This window comes from Ambystoma mexicanum, chromosome 8 (genome assembly GCF_040938575.1).
Source record: "Ambystoma mexicanum isolate Mex_15411 chromosome 8, UKY_AmexF1_1, whole genome shotgun sequence".
Classification (NCBI taxonomy): Eukaryota; Metazoa; Chordata; class Amphibia; order Caudata; family Ambystomatidae; genus Ambystoma; species Ambystoma mexicanum.
The window spans coordinates 1,604,975,803-1,604,987,397 of record NC_090929.1 but is presented as its reverse complement, the minus strand read 5'-3'; positions in this window follow the sequence as shown (position 1 = coordinate 1,604,987,397).

Here is an 11,595-nt window from a genome sequence, read left to right as displayed (position 1 = left end):
GCCAATTCCCTTGATTACCTTACCAACCTCTTCCCCGATATCCCCTTCCTCGTGGAGCATATCCACTATTTGTCTGATCAAACTGTCTTTGGTTATTCACGTGTGGTATGTTCACTGCCTGCTGAGAATTTGATCTGTCTACGCTATTTAACATTGTCCCTTCATCGCGTACTTGGACAGTTTTTTCTGAATCAGTTTTGCTTCCTCACCTTTTAGGTATCGTCTTTTTTGCGATTCTTTTCCTGCAGGAATCTGCAGTAATGTGCAATGGTTAACTGGATTTCTGAGCACGGTTTGGCTTCTATACCCACTCATTTCTTGAGCTGCTTCTGTACTTGCTCTGGCAGCCTTTGGCATAATATATGATAAAATCCAGATATATTTCCCCCAAGCCTCCCTAGTCTCGAGCGTCCAGGCGTCTTGGAAATTTAGAATGTAAACTAACGGATCATCTCCCTTCTTCATCTTTTTTGTCATTATAGCTCCCATATCGGAACATGCCCGGATATAGTACTTGTAACGCTTTCCAAATTGCTGCTCTGCAGTTATTAAATGGCGCTCCATCATCTGCGGTGTTGGACTATAGTCACACCAGGGTAGCCTGCCCGTGTCCATACGTCATCAGCTCTCCCACCAAGTATGGCGATCAGAAGACCTTTAATATCCCCTATCGCTAATGTATTCCCTCCCGTCATTTTTTCTAACTCATGTATCCATTTTCCAGCGCCGGAAGTTAAACTCTGGAGTTTGCACTTTAAATTATCTCTGTCTATTTGGGGCCACGGTATGTAGTGTGGCCTGGCCCCTCCCTTTTCTAGGAAGGGGAATTGTGATGCCCCAAACTCATTCTCATCTCTTATCATTTGTCTATCTACTGCCAGGGTAATAATTCCACATCGCTGTCTACCTGGCAATGATCTTAACCTGCTTACATAAGGTGGGGACTCCCCCTTCTGACCGTGGGGTTGCACCTTATGTCGGTCTGTCTGTGTCAGTGGCTCTGGTGCCTTAGACATAGGTATTTTTAAATCTGACCACCTTACTCCCTTATCCATAGGCGAATATCCCTCTGGACCACATACATTACTTCTCTCTTCCCTTTGGAAGGTTTCCCTTTCTTCGTGTGATACTTCTTGTGCCCAACTCGTGTGACTTCTCTCATCATCATCATCTCCATTTAATATTAGTCTGTCTAGAGACAGCTCCTTGTGTCTCGCACTATAGGAGGCTTCCCCCATGTCATACAAATGAGTGCTCTAGAGACAATCATTTTTTCCCTTCCCATGTGATTCTTTCTGGGCTTGCATTTCGTGGTATACTTTTTCGATCCCTTCCCCAATACGCCGCAAGTCAAACTCGACTTCTCGATTTACTCTAGACGTACCTGGTAATGATTCGGATTCGGGAAAAAATTCCTCTATGTTTTCCCATGCTACCTGTGGATTGGGATTTTTTACTTCCCTTTCTAAATAATCAAGATTGCCTGCTCTCTACCTTCTTTTGTGTTCCATGTCGTCATCGACTTCTCTGCACTTTCTCACTTCTTCTCTCAACCTGTCTTCCTCTTTCTTTTTCATATCCCTTCATTCATATGTCCTTTGTATCTCTTCATCCCTTCATCTCTGTTCTATTTCTTTTCTTCCTAGCCTTTCCTGTTCATCGACTACTCTTTGTCTATTGTCATGTTTTCTTTGCCCTTCTGCTCTCTCCTTTTCCCTATTTTGTTCATCTTGATATAACTGTTCTCATCTTTATCTATCCTTTCTTTTCGCTCCCTCATCTTTCAATTGTTCCTCTTTTTCTTTGTCTTTTCTGTCTTGTTCTTCTTGATCTCCCCTTTGTCTTACATCTTCGATACTTTTGGCATCGAGTTTAAGTAAAATCTGACCTCCCATACATTTGTTCTGTAAGAGCGCTATCTAATCAGTTTTATCCTTGTGTCCTTTCCATCTCTTTATTTCTCTCCTTATATCTAGAGATGTACTTGCTCGATCACTTCTCTCCTTATCACGTCGTCTTGTCCCTCGGGACTTTGGAGGTTGTATCTTTCTTGGTATCTTTCTCTGGGCCCTCATCACTACTTTGCATAGGTGACTCATATAATGGATTGCTATATCCCGTGGCTGCTTTAGGTTCCCTTAATGGGTATAACCCTTCGTCATTCTTAGTTTCGTCTTTTATTTCAGATGGGGCAGGCGGAGCAGAAGGCTCTTCACCCCCCCTATTTGCATATGTTAAGTATCCAATCTTAAGGAGGCTCCTCCTCATTTTCTTGTTCATATATATTCCAAAACTCTAGACTCGCTAGGGCTTTTCTAACTTTTTTCCTGTGTTTTCTGCATGCAAATATGTCGTCATATGCTGCAGAGCTGTCTTCGATAATGATCCGCCTTGTGGCCATGGCATAAACATTTTCTCTGCAGTTCCTTTAACGCACTCTGCACAGTATTGTTTAAGTTTAAGCACGTGCTTCAGCAGCTGTTTGCCAAGATGCAGTAAAAAATTAAATTTTTAACCTTCACTTTTCTCTTTGCTACCACTGGCTTATGCTTAAATTACAGCTTCCAAATTATGTCTCAATCAAGATTCACTTATGTGCGAGCACCAATCGTTGCAAGCTCCGATCCCTTCAAAACATAATTTCTTACCTTATTTTTGCTAAAAAACAACTGTCAAAGTTCAATTTCAAAACAATCAATTTTCGTGTCTCAATTTAACGCTTCTCTATTACATTAAAAAATGTTCTTTCAACTCTGATGTCATCACACCTTTGAATCACATAAAACAAACAGACAGACTTGACCGGCCACATGTACTATTCACAATCTTCTTCTTAAGACTCGTCTTGGCCTCTAAGATTGCTTTGATTGGAACTTAAACCTATCTCTTTCTGGATTGTCTTCAATCGATCCGGTCTCCTACGTCATTCACTTATTGGGACTCTAGATAAAGGTTTCTGCTAGCACTCTTTAAAGCCTAGGAACAGGGCATATTCTCTTATCGTGGCCTCACTCCCAACTATTCTTTTTTATATATTGCTCGGCCACACTCAAGTCAATGGGCCTCATTACGACCTTGGCGCTAAGGGATTACCGTAAGGGTACCCGTACCGGTAATCCCTTAGCACCTCATTACGAGGTCCCTTTGCGGGTTGGAGACTTTAACGCCTGCTTTTTGCAGGCGTTAAAAACCAACCCGCAAACGGACCTTGGTGCTAAGTACGGTGCCGCAATTTGCTGCACCGTACTTAGCGCCTTCCCCATTCCCATTGAGCCCTATGGGGCAAAAATGGGAATGGGGAAGGGCCATGGCGGCATGGGGAATTACCGCCCGCCAACCTCGGAATGGGGCAGTAATTCCCCATTCCGCCATGGCGGAGTCGGTAGGTTACCGGCATGGACCATGGTGCCATTAGCACCATGGTCCAACGCCAGCGTTGTAATGAGGCCCAATATCTTGTTTCCTATGTACATATATATTACACTCTTTCTCTTGTGTTATATTTTATCCCACCTCCCTCTTACTCTCCGTTATTTACTATACATGCATGCCTTTGCCACACTCTTTGGTCTATTTACTCACTGTTTGCATGTTTTTCTTCTACAGACATTCAGGGTCACTGACTTCGTTACCACCTCTTCGAGCCGCTTTTCGATCCGGTTCTCGAATATGTGGGAGGGGTTTCTATCTGGAAATAGGGGTCCCATCAAACTGTCCCTTGCAAGGAATTGTCTATTCTATCCACTTCTACAGGGAGCTTCCCGTCCTGTCAGCTGAATGGCAAAGGTCGTGCAATATTGCAGAGACTCTAAAGTTACTTATGTCGACGCCAATGGTTATCTTATCTAACCATTTTATCTCTGCTACCAAATGAGCTGGGTGTTTCTCAGACATCCCTTTAAGATATGTAGCAATACCCTTAGAGATGGATGAGGATGCAGATTGTATTCATACATAAATAATCAAGATGGCACAAATAGCTTGGCAAAGTTTATCTGTTTTAATGTCAAGTATCTAAAACAGGGAGTACAATGAACATCAGCAATCGCTCCATACTCTGACTCTACTTACTTCATAAAAAAACTGGGCTTTTGTACCCAAAATTGGTCATCATTGACGTTTTGACCTGCGTCATTACTAACGTCATCCTACGTGGCAAACTACATGAACCTAACGGAGGGCGTGATTGGGTCTAAGTGAAGTTCTAAGTATAAGCTCTATATCTGTATGGAGTAACGAAAGAAGGTGGTAGGATAATTAACATCAGTGGGGCAACTAAGCCCTCCCCTTTAAATGGCCACTGTGAACGCCACTAAATGTACGACATCGCATTGGCTACACAAGCAATAGGACCCCAATTACGTGGTCCCCTACAATTGGTTAGCACCCAAACCCTGTCAGTACTTTTCCACATACGTCTAGCAGCATGCAGACGGAACAACCAGGTGCGGGAGAGCCAGCTTCCCACCAATTAGCATATCATCGATCATCACCTCAGTGGTCCAGTGTCAGTTAGTGCTTTGGTGTGATCATCTCGTTCGTCCAACTTCCTACTATTGCTTGACTGGACACCATGAAATTGAGCATTTTCGTGTATTTGATTTTATTCTTCAATAGTTCTCTGATGTCTTTTGTTTTTGCTTGACCTCTCTGAAGAGGAGCTTCTGTTCTTTCACATTAATTGTATCCAATGTCAGCCATTTCCAGTTTGATAAGACCTTGGCTTTCTTGGCTCAGTCAACACCTTAGATGAGCTTTTATTCTGTTTAATTCAATTGCTTTTCTTAACTGAGACACTGAAATGAGGCCTTCTTGCTTTGTTCATTACTGCTTATATGTATATGTTGGCGCTTGCTGCGGTGTAAATATTCAAAAGCATGTAGCTAGCTTCATGATTGCTTTGCTGCTTGCATTTCCTTGCATCTGTACATGTTTAAACTAACTATCTTCATCAGGTCTGTGGCATAAGTTTCTTCACCTTGATTCCAAGATGGCACTTATCATTAATATTTTCTTGATGGTTTATAAATCGTCTGCATCCTCTGGTCTGTTTATCTCTTCTATGGGTGTCAATTCGATTTTGTATAACATCGTCATTAATCTTTGCCTTTTAGTTTCTCTGCTTCTTCAGGAATCTCGTTCAAATAGCCATCAACTTTACCCCCCATATTCTCTTTGGTATAGGTACACTTATGGGTACTGCACAGAGTCCGGGCTCTTCACTTTGTTGGTTTAACTGTTCTGTGTACGTCACATAGTTTGGTTCATACTTTTTCAGGTAATATAGGTGGGGCAATTGGAGTGTGGGGGTACTTGGCTCCTCCTCTACAGGTCTTCTAAGTATGAGGGGACAGTGTACCAAACTGCCACTACGGGTCAATGTTATTATAACATAAATATAAAGGACCTTATTACCAGTTTGGCGGTATTACCAGAGCTAATACTGCTAAAGTCACTGAATGCCAGTCCGGTAACAACGGTACCGGTAAGCTACCGGCACCGTTGTTACTGGACCGGCGTACTTTGAGTTCTGCGAGCGGGTGCCTTTCAGCCCGTCAGGTCTGACCTGGCGGATGGAACGACTACTGCTCGCAGACCTTGACGGTAACACCGGCACCATTAATAATGGTGCCGGTTCTACCATCCTCCCCATTCCCATTGAGTCCAATGGGACTCGAATGGGAATGAGGAGTATTTTTTTCCGGCGCCCGGCAATGGGGAATTACCGGGACCGCATGGGCTGCAATGGCCCGGTAAGTCCCCATTGCCGGGCACCAAAAAAAATGACTCCGGCAGCCGTTTTTACCCGCACGGCTACTGCCAGGGTCATAGTGAGGCCCAGTTACTGTTACTGCATGCAGTGCTACTGATCACTGATGACACCCAATGAGGCCAAAACATGTTGGGGATGCGCGTGGTCTCATGCAGAAGGTATATCACCAAGCAGTTCGGGCTGGGCCTCACCTTTTAGGGTGGTACCAAGCCTGATTTGCATATGGTTTTTCCCCTTTTGTAATGGCTTGGCATGTGAATACAATGGTCTGGAGGGTTGCCCAGAGCAATACCAGAGGTTAAGATTAATTCTAAACCTTCCAGCCATCACATTTTGTTGTGCTTTAGTACATTTCCGGTAACCATAATGGCCACATGATTTCAATTCGTGTAGACCCGTCTGTTATTTCCCATTCTGGAGTCCCATAGTGCTTCATGGGGATTTTTTATTACCACGTGTATTTATTTATTTGTTTATTATGTGCCAAAGCTTGCAAGTGTCAGGGTGCACATTAACACCAAGGACATATCACATGACAAGGTATAGGAGGGCCATTTAATGAAACGAGGTGGTCTTTGGTCGTTTCCATTCTTTTATTTATTTATTACCAGCAATGCGGTTATGCGTTTGTGTGGTGGTAATTACCTCCACACAAAAGCAGGTGTAACAAAAGAGTTCCAGTAAGAGAACTCTGAATTTGGTTTAGTGTTAATAAATCCGGCATTCAAAAATACCAGATGTTTTACTAAATACCGCCACTGGCGTCATCAGGCCCTTAGCATGCTCAAAACTGCAACGTACCGAAATGAAGCAAAGTATTAATTTTAAGTTTCGCCATTCTGGTGTTCACCATCTCCTATCCCAATAGTTGCCATCTTAGGGAGCCATGATCCTTTAGTATACATAAGGTAATTGTTTATTTCTCAATTTGTAATCGAGTGAGAGCTATGTTAATCTGCATTCTTAGTTATATGTTTCCCGAGTCAGCGATTATTGTGCCCTTGGGTGAGGCAAAAGATATACACTCCAAAGCATACATTACATATGTTTCTTATCAAATTAAAACAACATTTATTTAGTAATTAAAATCACAATTAATTACTATCTTCAAACTAAATTATCTTTTTGTAAGCATTAGGAAAAATAATCCTGATTGTACCTTTAGCAGCGCATGCCAACTCCTCCAAGGTGACCTTGTATTGGTAGCCTGAGAGTCCTAAACAGAGAGAATTCTTCCTTTTCTCAATTCTCTACCACTCTTTCCTCATGCTTGAGTTCTCTCTGCCTCACTACTCTTTTTTTTTAAACCTTTTTGCAACTATCCGTGGTCTTCCCCCACTGTGGGGCAGCGGCCTGTTGCATAAGGCAAAGATCCCATTCCATTTCCAGTCTTGGGAGCTTTCCATCTCTCCTCTTATGCCCCCAAGAGTGAGCGATATGTCTGTGATTCTATTTCTCCTCTCTTCCATCATCCCCACCCTCTACTTTCCATTTTCATTCAACTACTTATCGACTTCTTTATCTCCTCACAAGATCCTTCTGTTGGTTCTACTTCCTCAGCGTCAATGTTACCAGTTATATTATTTCACAAATTGTTAACATTCTCTCTGTCTTTAAGCTCAGGACTCTTGTGGCTCCTGGTTACTTTCCCTCTACCCCGGCTCGGCCTCATTTGACCTTTCACTGAAAAATCTATTCCTCTATGCCCTCACCGAGCCAATCGTACTGCTGCACCCGCCGTCACTCTGCCCTATACCCTAATCCTTTTCAATTTATTCCCCCTGCTGGACCACCTGATTACACTACTTAATTTCTACTTCTTGTCTGGGAGCTTTCTAGATTTTGTCAATCATGCTTCCAGGATCACTCATAAAGGCATCTGCTGACCAATTGATCTGTTCCAAGTTCCACCCAACTTCACTCACGCCTTCTCTCTCAAAGCTGCTTGGTCTGTCTCTAACTTTACTCTTTTTTTTAATCTTACTCTCTCTGTCCCCTTTCCAGTCTGACATCAGGCTAGCACATTCTACTCACCAACGAATGTATGGCTACATGTCATTCTAGAGATTCCATGCTTGTTCTTTATCTTTTAGCTTTTTTAGTACACTTGATCCCTCTTTACAGAGCCACTCATTTTCTGAACTATGTCTTTGTTTGTGTTGCTCTATTCTGGCTTCATCCTAGTTTTCCAGCCAGTAGTATGCAGTAATATGTAAACCAAATAATATGATAATTATCCTGAAAAATGCACAAAATTACGCAGAGGGATGAAACATGTGGATTGTTAAGCCATCTATTCGATAGCATTCCAAATCATTGTATTTCTAGCAAGTAAAACTGATTTTTAATATATCATTTTTCAATTCATTTGTTGGATACATTTTTAATTGTCATCCCAATTCTTATGGGATCCTATTTTATTCAATATAGAGAAGAGGGGAATGTGGTTTTGCTTGAAAGCCACTTAAAATGTTTTATACACAAGCAAGTAGCTTGAAATATATGTAAAAATCATTTTATAGATTAAAGGAGTAGAATTTGTATGAATTCAGTAATCTTTCATATAGAGGATTTTCCGATAGGTTATATAGTATTGAACAAAATTGACGTGAGTCACATATTGCATATACATTCTTTGTGCAAAGTTCATTCATACAGTTTTTTGCTTCATGCTTGTATAGTGCTTTGCTGGCAGGACTGATGAAAGGGTGTGTGTTAAGCTGGAAATGCCTTTTGAAGGGACCAATGTGTATAACTAGGGACCCCTCACTCACCAATTTGTTAAGAAGCTGTAGTTGAAGCTGAAGCAAGCGCTGAAGTAAGAAGATGTTCCCTGGAGCCCAGCTGCAGGAAGGAGCCTGCTACTCTTTATTAAAATCCAAAAGCTGATGTGTTCTTCCAAAGACTGAGCCAAGAGAGTACCTGGATAGGCAACCCCTTCCCGAGCTACGAAGGATCACCATGCACCTGTGTGTTTCCGGCCGAAATTGCGACCGTGTGCATGCTTCCACCATTGCTCACCATGTGAAGCCCAGCACACTCAAAGATGGCCGCCCGCCACCCATTTGAGGCACCCACTGCCTAATCCACCCAGCAGACGCTGCTGAGTCCCGATTGACTGGTGACCCTTCTTCAGCTACCTATCGGGAGCCGGCAGGCGAAGCCGGCCCACTCTCACCAAGGCCCAGTGAAACAAGGCTGACTCCTGTCCTAGCCTGTCCCAGCCTTACTCGCCGTTCGCCTGGATACTATGCCCTTTTTCACCTCTCACTAATCCCTGCTTGTGGTTACACAGCTGACTCTCCTCCTCGTGAACCTATGGACTAGCGCACTCCTCATCCTGAAAGTAAGACTGGTAACGTTATCTATCAACTATTCCAGCGCTTCCGAATGCTATGCTTATTCCCACAAGCTTAATACCTAGTATAGCTATATAAGCTGTTCACTCTGTGCCTACTGCCCTACAAGCATTTATCTTGCCTGTTGAACTTGCTGACATACTATCTATCCTGATGTTGGTAATGCCTTTACTGCTAATATAATCACATACGCCACTTGCTCCATTCACACCTCTGTACTAAGTCTGCACACCTATTACGAGCGTCCTGACTTTAATCAACTGAGCCGACTACATATTTGAGCCCTAGTCGCAACCTATTCGCGGTTGCTTACCACCAAGTGATCGCACCATTTCAGCGCCTTATTTGCTTGCATTGCCTATGTCTGTTCTCATTGCCGCCCAGCCCATACCTTCCCATTGCATGACCACGGCAATGCTTTCATTTGCGCCTCTGTTCGCCTGTGCTTGCCTTGAAACTACTATGCTGCCAACCCCATGCTCGCTTTTGAAATTATTGAGCTCTTGCTCAGAACTGCAACTTAGACCCACTTGTTAGCTCCATGATATATGCTACTCTGCCTGCCTGATACGCTCATTGTGTATTCCCAATTTTGCTGCGCCACACCTTGATCTATGCCTGCATATGTTGCACCGGTCCGCATAAGACATGTCCACATGATCTAAGCTAGGGTACCTGCCTTACTCTGCCGTGCCTTTCACCTTGACATTTACCTGATCTGCCAATACTTGCTGCCAACACTAGAATGTCTTCTCTGCCTGAATTGTTGCACCGTTACAATTAGATCACGCCTCTTGCATTCTGCATTGTTCCCTGCCTAACATGCTAATGTATATGCAAGCTTGGTATTTGCTTTGCCTGTGTACCCTGATCTGATGCACCCCCATTGCTTGACTCTGAATAAGTAGACTTAACCTGTCTTAAACTCATTAGCCTGCATTGCTCGTACAGAGCACGCACTGCCTAGCCAAATAGTGCCTGTAACATTTACCTATAACTGCCTCACAGACTCAGCGGCCCTTCCTCTCTAATCTCGGTAACATGCTACCACGCTGGTCCTCCCTAAGGTCACTGCTCTCCTCATTACAAGTACTACTATCAGTGTGGTCAATTACCAGGTCATCACACCTACCACCTCCCGATTTAGCTGCACCTAGCTCCTTGCACACCTCATCCATGGCCACCTCTCACAGATCTCCTGATACCTACCAAAGTACTGCACCTCAATACCACAACATCTAACTCAGCGATCCGGCCCTATGGCTCGACCATTTCGCCAAAAAACCCTCACCTAATCAACCATGTCCTATCACTCTTAGAAACCTAAGATTAGGATCTAGACTTATGGGTAAGAAGGGACACCCCATGTACCTGAGCCCACACCTCAAAACTCAGACGCACAGCCCGCCTCCACAAACGGCCACCTCACCCACGCCCCATCACACTCAAACCATCACAGCTTCATCAAGCAACGTTGGTTTAATTAAAGCTGCCCTGATTAACGCAAGATCCCTAGCTGCGCACGCTCTGGTCATTGCTGATCTTATCAAAACTCAGGAACTCGGCTTCATCGCCATCACCGGGACCTGGCTGCACGCAGCTTCCGGCCCGGCACTCTCATTGGCCATCCCCACTGATTACTCCATCATCAGATGTGATCGCACCTCAAGAGGTGGAGGAATTGCTTTCATTGCTAGAAACTCATTAGGACTTAGAACCATCCCAAGCACTAAGGTGGAAACTGCAGAGTTACTCTCTGTCAAGCTTGGACTCTCAGCTAACCAAACGGCTACCATCCACCTAATATACAGACCCCCTGGTCCACCCACATCCTTCGTGGATGATATCTCTACCTTAGTACTCAACAATGCTAAATCCAACTCCCAAACCATCATTCTTGGCGACCTCAATCTAGGACACCAAGACCCTAATGATCCTGCGGCCCTCGACCTAGCTAATACCTTAACAGATTTAGGTTTCACTCACCACATACAGGAACCCACCCACATTAAAGGGCGATCCCTTGACTGGCTTAGTGACACCAATTGCAATATTAGCGTAATCTCCAACGCCCCTTGCTTGTGGTCTGACCACCATGTCATCACTTTCAGCATTGAAGCAGCCCCACCACCCAGGCCTTTGATCGCCCCAGCCACCCTCACTAGAAATAAAAAGAACATTACAACAGAAAAAAATACTCCCCCTTATCCTTCTCACACTAAATAACTCTCCTGACACTTGCTCAGACCCCACCAACTTAGCCGACATGTATAACCAGTCCCTGCTTGCAGCCATCAACTCTATCGCCCCACTCAAACTGAGGAAACCCAAACAACGAGCACACCTTAACCCATGGTTTACTCCCCAGCTTAGAGTGTTACGCAAAGAGAAACGCTCAGCAGAGTCACGCTGGAGAAGTCACCACTCCGACGCCCACAAGGACAGTCTTCTGATAGCGACCCT